Below are 10,000 nucleotides of genomic sequence, written 5' to 3' on the forward strand. Positions count from 1 at the left end.
TCTCTCTCTCTCTCTCTCTCTCTCTCTCTCTCTCTCTCTTGGTAATTTTACTCTGCTACTCATTATTCTTAGTAGGACTTATTTTTTATGCCATAGAATATCCAGTGAAGTACTTGCAGCCCCGTCAGCTCCCTCTTCACCTGCCCAGTTACTTTTCTGTTATTTCAGAAATGTAGGAAATTCATTGCTTTTCTTTCTCTCTTCAGAAAAGGGCCTTTCCCTTGTAGGTTACAAAATTAATGAAAGTAACTGAGGGAAAACTGTATGTGACAAGATTCCGTTTATATTTCAATTTCGTCTGTGCAGTTGTACGTCCCCTTCATTGGTATCGGTGGTATTTTAATTTTATGTTTGTTCATATTTATATTTTCTCACCATTGAGCGTTCAACACTTAATAGGCAAGTTCATTGCCTTTTGATCTGTTCCATAAGACTAAATGCATATAAGATTAACTAATAAGATTTATAACTTTATATCTGTAAGTCAGTTGAACTTTAAGCCAGGAAAAAAAGAAGCAGACCATTAAGATTCAGATCCAGCTTAGAAATAAAACGTTGGGAAAGACGTAGGAAAACTAAAAATAAATCAAACTTAAGGAAATGAAAATATAAGTAATTCAAAATTAAAGCTGAAATACAAATGACAACCATAACCTTTTCTCGGCTCACTAACTATAATGACGCATGTCCCTTTTAATCGGTAAATATAATACACGTATTTATAAATAACGCATAAACATATCTGTAACTGGAGAGTTATTTGTGGAGCTATTCCTGCCCCTAAAGAGACGCTGTAATGGTAAAAGGCAGCACCTGGTTTGAATAGCATTATGAACTACAACTCTTAATCATTACTCGACAAAGAAAAGGGAAGCGTTAATAATACTTTTTAATTTATTTTCTAATTCAATTGATTTCACAGCTAATAGGGTTTAATGAAAATGTGACACCTATTGTAGTAAAATATGCAAAGTTTTTATTTCGAACAAGTGACATTAAAATACAACTTTGGGTAACTTCGTACAGCATGGATTAAAGAAGTTGAATATTCGCTTTTTCACTTTTGGTTCATAGGATTTTTTCATGTCACATCATTTATTTGAAAACAAAGTGTAAAATTTTACCGCTTATCGATAAAATTAAGCAAAACTGCAAATAATAATAAATTCCCGTTTTCATTTGATACAGGCAAGAGAAAATATTTTGGAAACATTTGTTATGTAGTTTATATCAGGTTCGAATGGTCACATATAGAGAAATAAGCTTTAAAGAAAGTATGAATAGTGTAACGATAAAATTGGAAGCTTTTGAGTTTGTGGATAAATAGTGGCTGCAGCTCTCTCCGCGGTCAGACATTTAACCTATAACCTATACTCGGTGATCCCAAAGGAAATTACGTTTTGAATTTTATATAATCTGCCACAAAGATATTGAAGGTGCAGACTCAAATTTGTATCTGAAAAGTTTAATACAGCGTTCACTGTATCACAGAATGTAATGAGATACACAAATAAAAACAAAAGCAAAGATAAAATTTTTTATACGTATTATGTATTATTGCTACAAAGCATTTGAAAATAATGAAATTATAGTGATATTCTGGAATAAATGTGTACATGTAAAAGATGCCACATTGAGTTAATAACATGCACATGAAAACTGGAATATAAGTAATTTGTGCACTTAAATATATATTTTCTTTTGACATAGTGCAAACCGTACATATGAATCCAAGGTAATTCAGTGAGTGCTTCCAGTCTGAAAGACATAAAATTTACAACCATCACCTGTCTGAAAGGTCAGACATTTGACATCTGAACTGAAGTCAGGTGTGGCAAAGATGATCGTCTTTTGGATTTTACACAACTCCCACTAGGGTATTCCGGGTGCTGGTTTTTATGTATTTCCTGAACATTTCACAAGAGAATAACCTTACCGAAAATTTACATAAGTAAATAAAAATCATCATTAATATATGTATATACACATGTAAAAATTTTATATATATATATATATATATATATATATATATATATATATATATATATATATATATATATATATATATATATATATATATATATATATATATATATATATATATATATATTAATATATATATGCATATTATATATATAAAATATATATATAATATGGCGAGGGTTCAATCCCCGCAGCCGGCCAGTCAGAGAAGGCGGACACTCTGCTATCCGTGTAGACACCCTGGGATTACGTATGTAATCAACGGATAGGTTTGCTGAAAGCAAATGGGTGTTACAGACTAATACACACACAAAACAAAGCCACTCCAATCATCTAAAAACATAACAGACACCTCACGTCTCGAACTGTCGACCTACCCGCCCAGTTCTCCTCGCTGCTGGGAGAAAGGGAGCTGGGGATTTGGTAACATGTACACATTCGCTACCGGGGTCTAAGCGATGTCAGGCAGGGCAGCCGATCGAGACTACGGCCTACCCCACCGCCAAATCAAAGTCCTTCAAAAGAAGGCATCGTGCTTATCCCATATAAAAATGGGAAAAAAGCACGTTAAAAACGAAGAAGATGTAGAGTATATATACATATACAATAAAATGTATGTTGTATATAAGTATTTATGTACGTATGTAATATATAATATTACGTCACAAATACTCCTTAATGGCTAATTCACTTTATCTTGGAGTAACCTATTATATAATTTGGCCATATATCACGTATTCTTCAACTTAAAAACCTATCACTGAAGCAACCAACATCGTTGTCAAAAGACTATTTTATTGACATATTTAACTTGACATGACACTGTGGCTTTTGCGTCGCATTCATTCTTAAGATTAAATTCCTTTCTGATCCCAGTAAAGAAAAAAAAAAACACGTACAGCGCAATCTATTGACACGTTGTGAGCCGCTTGCATACACAGCAGTGAACCATTTCCACCTCCATCAAAGTCCAGCTTCAATCTATACATAGATCGACCCCATAAGGAGACATATCTTCCTGTAACCGAATCACAGAGCCCAAATCCCTCCCACAGAATATATCCGCATCCCTGCCAAATCCCTTTTAATCTATAACAGGGCCTAAACCACTCTCATCTCTCCATAACCAACCTTTCCTCATCCCCATCCAGGCGTATTCTGTTATCCTCTATCTATTCGATGCTGTTGCCGTTCCAGGACCCAGTATTTGCAGATGGCAGTTTGGATTTGTTTCTTATTTAGCTTCGCCAACAAATATATGATAGTGGAAATTTCTCTTGATACTCACTGCTGTCTTGAAATGCATAAAAATACTTATTGGTACAATTAACAGTACCTAATATACTCCAAGACTGCCTTGTTTACACATACATACATATGTATATATATTTTATATATGTGTGTGTGTATGTATGTACATATGTATGCGTATGTGTCTTTGTGTATACATTTCTGTTCGTTTTAAATATGCACCTTCTCCCTTTTGATAGAGTGGAACCAGAAGGGCATGACCTTTCGTTTTTTTTTTAACAAAATTTTAGAATGAGGTTACTAGACCCAAGCGCCCCCAACAAAGGCTGGCACCTACTTGCAGCTAGGTGGGCTGCAGAACAGGACCGAACCACGGAATAGTCTATTGTGAACAGAGCTGCACCACGAAGCTAAGAAGAGCACGATTCGGACGATAACAGAATAGGCGATGTTGTTAACTAATGAGGCGATGAAGTTAACTACTAAAAACTTTCAGTCTCTCTCTCTCTCTCTCTCTTGAAAACCTCGCAATCTGAAGCACCGTAGTACTTAGTGCTTCAAATTTCGGACATGCAAACAAGAAAGAATTGTATAGGCACTTACAAAATGCCTTGTTCTCATTGCATAATAAATTTGATGCAAAGAGAGTGACAGTGCAACTAGTTCAACTGATTGAGGTTGTCATATATATATATATATATATATATATATATATATATATATATATATATATATATATATATATATATATATATATATATATATATATATATATATATTATATATATTCTACAATAGAAATTATTATATATCTGCAGTATCTCTCTCTCTCTCTCTCTCTCTCTCTCTCTCTCCACGCATGCGATCGTAGTAAGAACGTCAGCTTGAAAGAGAATTTTATGCATAAATACGACAAAGGAAATTGTCAGAGATTTTTCTTGCCCATACAAAATTTTAAGACAAACATCGACTAAAAGAGGTTTTTATACACATTACGACAATGTACATACCACTACTACTCTCGAAGTCTTTCTCTATCCGAGTATACAAGCGCGTTTATTACACACTCACAGAGAACATAACCAGCTGAGTTATAAAAAACCTGTTACTTTTGGATTGTCAAAATATCAGTTTCTCATCACCCAGATTTAAACTAAAAGCGAAAATCTTCAGGAATTGGTTTTCAATATGCATCAACTCTATAAAATACGGGATATAAACGAATTTATTGAAATTAATTTCAATACACTATGTTTGAGTCGTAAAGAGAATGACAGACTTCCTTGCAACTCACACAATCTACTAATGAGGAATTTTCTCTCTTCCAGGATAGCCACGCAATGGGAGCTGTCTATGTTCTGGAATTACCGTTCCAGCATAAAGATAAACCAAGTCCGGAGAAGCTGAAAGCTGAGAAGTATTGTGAGTTTTTGATCGCTTTGTTGTACGTATTCCTTTCTTCCTTCGCACATTTTCACATTGAATTATTTCGTTGTCCGCTCGTTGGTTCGTTGTAGATTAAGCTAGCCTTCTGCTGGCATGGGGCTCTTGGTCCTCGGCAGTGCGTAACTAGTTTTAGTTTCATGTAAAAGAAAACAACTGAGATAGCTTTGTCTGTCCGTCCGCACTTTTTCTGTCCGCCCTCAGAGCTTAAAACTACTAAGGCTAGAAGGCTGCAAACTGGTATGTTGATCAACCACCCTCCAATCATCAGACATACCAAATTGCAGCCCCCTAGCCTCAGTAATTTTTATAGTATTTAAGATTAAAGTTAGCCATAATCGTGCGTCTGGCACCGCTATAGGACAGGCCACCACCGGGCCGTGGCTGAAAGCTTCATGGGCTGCGGTTCATACAGCATTATGCAGAGACCACCGAAAGATAGATCTGTTATCGGTGGCCTCGATTATACGCTGTGCAGAAAACTCGATTGTGCCGGAGAAACTTCTGCGCATTTTTTACTTGTTTCTTTTTGGAGCTGATTATATATGCTCTAAAATAAGACATACAAAGAATAAATGATAAGGTAATTTGAAAACTTTAAAAAAGAGAGGAACATTATGGCTGGTTCCAGTACATAAATGCATTAGTATTGATTTATCTCTCTTTCATTATTAAATGAGATGAACATGAAAACTAAAAAAATATTTGTACAATCAATAAAAATTAAAGGGAAGCGTGTTCTGGTTCTAATATATAGTCGCACTGGCATTTGGAATTCTTTCTTTCTCTTTTTCTCACAGATGAGAAAATGAGGTAAAGAGAAATGAATATGAGGAAACGATTTGAACACTCTAAAATATTAAAGGAACACGAATAACGGTTAGATTGCACTTAAAACTCCTCTCTCTCTCTCTCTCTCTCTCTCTTCTCTCTCTCTCTCTCTCTCTCTCTCTCTCTCTCTCTCTCTCTCTCTCTCTCTCATATTGCATGAATGTGTTCGCCCAACCGGCTATCATGACTCAGGACGCTGAATATTTAAAGAGCCAGCCCACCAGAAGTGGAATTCCCATTTGATAAATTCATCCCTTTACGGGAAAGCGACTACCCACGTCGTAAGCTAGAGAAGGCTTACGTAGAAATGTCTCATAAATAATTACACTCGTGTAAGTGATGCCTGTGTCAGGTGGCATTGGCTTTAGTCAGTAATTGGATGGGTGACTTCAAATGTTCGCCACTCCGCTGGGCTCTCGAACAGTTGAAGTAAAGGTGCGTTGGAGTACGGTTAGTATATGGATTGGTGTGGTTAGTATATGGATTGGTGTGGTTAGTATATGGACTGGTGTGGTTAGTACATCGATGGTAGACCGCATTCGAATACCGGACGCCTAGGATATAGCCATAAGATTCCACGTTCATGTGTTTCTTTGTATGTAAATGGGATAGCAACCTTCCCCTCAGCATCAGTGCTTAGAAATTTTTACAAGACCTTGGGAGTATAATAATAATAATAATAATAATAATAATAATAATAATAATAATAATAATAATAATAATAATAATAATATTATTATTATTATTATTATTATTATTATTATTATTATTATTATTATTATTATTATTATTTAACAAAATATTAACAAAGGTGACAACTGAGCGCATTAATGTAGTGCAGAAACATCAAAGATATAAATCAAAATATCAGTTAGCTTCCTAGTCTTCGTTCACCAAAGTTGGATATTGGGAAAAAAAATTTGTTTGTCCGGCTGTTGTACACAGTAACTGAAAAAAACGAGAGTCCTTGAGCACGCCACATTCCATTCACGAGAAGAGACATAAAAGCTAAAGAGAGAGAGAGAAGGGTTTGGGGAAGGGGTAGGGATTTCACTCATACTTCAAAAAGGTTTAGTTACAGATATTCTTTGATAATTCATCAAATTGCTGCCAAGGGAAAATAAAAGAGGCAACATGTAATTTAAAATTACTAAGCATACAAAGGTATGTTGACTGAAAATACCGAAGTTGAACAAATCCTCTGGTAAAATATACAGCTTCGTCACAAAGCAGCAAGAAACTTTATATCTGCTAGTAAGAGCTGAAATTCCTGGTGCTTATTAAATTTATCTTTCCTCTTTGTACATCATTCCCTTGTTGATACAAGCATTAAATATATTCTAAATTGTATCTCGGCCGTGGGATAGGGCGCGAGGTATTTTACTCGAAAAGTCAAACGAAACAAGGTCGGAAGAATAACTCTGATAACCAAGACAGAATGAATATTTCACTTATGATAATGAGCATTTACGCATATATGGTTATGAATTACGAAGCAAGCAATCCTGAACACTTTCCATCTCTCTCTCTCTCTCTCTCTCTCTCTCTCTCTCTCTCTCTCTCTCTCTCTCTCTTATGGTAAGGTCCCCTCGACTTTACCTAATTAATGTTTGAAGGTACACGAGATCTGTTGCCGGTATGAGAAAGCTTCTCATAGAAACAGACGAAAGCCACTAATTATTCATGTGGCTAGTTTGGGTATCACGAAGGAGAATAAAAGGACGAAACGGTATCTGAACGTACCGTAGCAATTCACTATTCACTGGGAAAAGGAATTATTTATACCCCTCTCCTCTTATCCTTATTGGATCGAGGTAAACAATGCCATTGCTTTCGAAAACTGGGTTTTTCACAGGGCCTGTTTGTTCCAAGATTATTGTACTTACTGTTTTCGTTTTTATTCTGTGGGTATCTCTTGTATCGCTTGTATGTTGATAGCTAACTTAGGCATTAATTTCTGCAGTACATATCGTGCATCGGACACATACGCTTAAAGAATGTTACAACCATGATTATTGCCTTCACCAACTCACGTTGATGTTACTATGTCCAGAACATGTGCTAAACAGGAGGTCATTTCCTAGCTGTTACTTAGGAAGCTTGAGGATTTTCACTCTTCGAATTCAGGTAATAAATCCCATAATACTTTAAGCCTTTTACGCTGTAATTAGAGGGAGCAGAGTTCCTGAGCCTTTACAAAAAAAAACTGTTAAAGGGTTTCGTTACCATTTGAAAAGACCAGCGTGATAATAATTTTCCTCGCCATTCAAATATTCCGTGGTGCTAGAGGACAAAAACTCTAATACCTTTCTTTATTCCAAGGAAGAAAAGGTGAATGGAAATGAGGGGGATATAAAGGTAAGAGAAATTATGAATAACGAAGATGAATATTTTCTGTTTCTGTTTTGTTTTATGATAATAACCGAACATTAAATTTGTGAATAAGCTTAATGACAAAACTCAGTAAAAGAGGAGCTGCTCATTTCTCATTTCGTGCAACTCTCTCTCTCTCTCTCTCTCTCTCTCTCTCTCTCTCTCTCTCTCTCTCTCTCTCTCTCTCTCTCTCTCTCTCATTTTAATTAAAATTACCAGGATATCAAAAAAATTTTGAGGAGTAAACCACAAAATATTGAGCCATTTTTAAAATAAAAGAATTTTTTAACGAAAAAAAAAAATAAAATAAAAAGACATGCGAGAGTAAACTCCTCCCTCCCTGTTATTTAGTATTGAGTAATTTGTTACTTTGTTGTCTAAAGCTTACACCAACGTCAGCCATTCAGACTTATAATAATACTCGTTACTTTACCCTTTCATTTACGTACGTAATGCAGCCACACACTCCACAACAACAACAAAAGAAAAAAAAGAGATATATATATACATATATATATATATATATATATATATATATATATATATATATATATATATATATATATATATATATATATATAAAACATTTTTAAAACACGCTTTTTATTAAAATGCACTAAAAGGTAAAAATAATTTTGAGATTTGCCAGGATTTTCTTACAATTGATCATGTCTATAAAAATAATAGCGTGGGTGCCAAACATGGAAGGAAATGCTACAAGAAATATATATATATATATATAATATATATATATATATATATATATATATATATATATATATAATATATATATATATATATATATATATATATATATAGCATTTCCTTTATGTTTTATATATATATACAGTATATATATATATATATATATATATATATATATATATATATATATATATATATATATATATATATATATATATATATATATATATATATATATATATATATATATTTCTTGTAGCATTTCCTTCAATGTTTATGCCCACGCTTTTTATTTTGTAGACATGATTAATTGTAAGAAAATCCTGGTGTGTCTCAGAAAATTATTTTCAACTTTTTAGTATCTTTTAATAAAAGTGTATTTAAAAAAACTTTTGTATATATTTTTTATTTTATACTTTTTAGTTTTGACTGAAATTGTAACCGATCTATGAGTTATTAAAAAAATTAATGTGATGTCCTGTCGAGCTAAAGAAGGTATGGAAAATCCGTAGAGTTATTAACTTATTCTACTGAGTCAAAGAAAGTTTGAAAAATCAGAAGAGTGTCATACAAATCCTGAGATACTGGGAGAGGTTACTGTATGGTAACTAGACGTCACTGCTGACCTACTGATATGTAAGGTTGTATTGTCACCAGGAGTGAGTAACCATGCAAAATTTCTAGTCCATCAGACAAAAGGAACAGGTCGAAACATACAGACAGCATGTAAAACGAAGAAAATAATTGAAATCAAAGGAACGCAGAATTTTAAGTACATATGAATCAGTTAATTGATGATTTTTATTTTTGTTACTAAAATCCTGTCTTGTCTTGGTAATGAAGGACCTCACATCAAGAACTCGGAGCTTTCTTAAATTCACTGTTTGATGATGAAGTTCATAGGCAGTGAATATACTGATACATTTAACTGATACAACAGGAATAAATGAGAAAAGACTTCAGCCTGGGACGAAATGTAAATGAAAATAATCATATGAAAGAGCAGGGAATTATGAATAAATAATGAAGCCGAAACCGTCAAAGCTAAAACCTCATAATTCCTGATTCTTTGTCACCCTGAAAAAGGAATCGTCAAAACAGAATTAACCTCTGGCACAATATGGCGGCTTAATTAGCTCTTAATTATCTCCAGAGAGAGAGAGAGAGAGAGAGAGAGAGAGAGAGAGAGAGAGAGAGAGAGTTGAGGCAAAAATGTAAGGTCACTTCTTTGAAATCATTTCCTTTTTCATCTTCTCTTTTTCTTTAACTAAATAAATTTATTCATAGAAGTAAGTACCGTTTCAATATATTCTTGATATACAATGATTTCATCACGTTTTTTAAATCAGTTTTTGTCAAATATGCTAAAGACGTGGTTTTGCAATGAAATTATGCTAGCGGATATAATTACATA

At 33.9% G+C, this 10,000-nt stretch overlaps 1 long non-coding RNA gene across 1 annotated transcript in view; it reads left to right on the plus strand.

The window, feature by feature from the left end:
* Positions 1-10,000, plus strand: part of LOC136842492 (uncharacterized) — a 404,522-nt gene that overhangs the window by 48,910 nt on the left and 345,612 nt on the right. Inside the window, exon 2 of the long non-coding RNA XR_010854235.1 lies at positions 4,563-4,656. This is a non-coding gene — a long non-coding RNA (uncharacterized lncRNA). The remainder of the gene's footprint in view (positions 1-4,562; positions 4,657-10,000) is intronic.

The sequence above is a fragment of the Macrobrachium rosenbergii genome, chromosome 10 (genome assembly GCF_040412425.1).
Source record: "Macrobrachium rosenbergii isolate ZJJX-2024 chromosome 10, ASM4041242v1, whole genome shotgun sequence".
Taxonomy (NCBI): Eukaryota; Metazoa; Arthropoda; class Malacostraca; order Decapoda; family Palaemonidae; genus Macrobrachium; species Macrobrachium rosenbergii.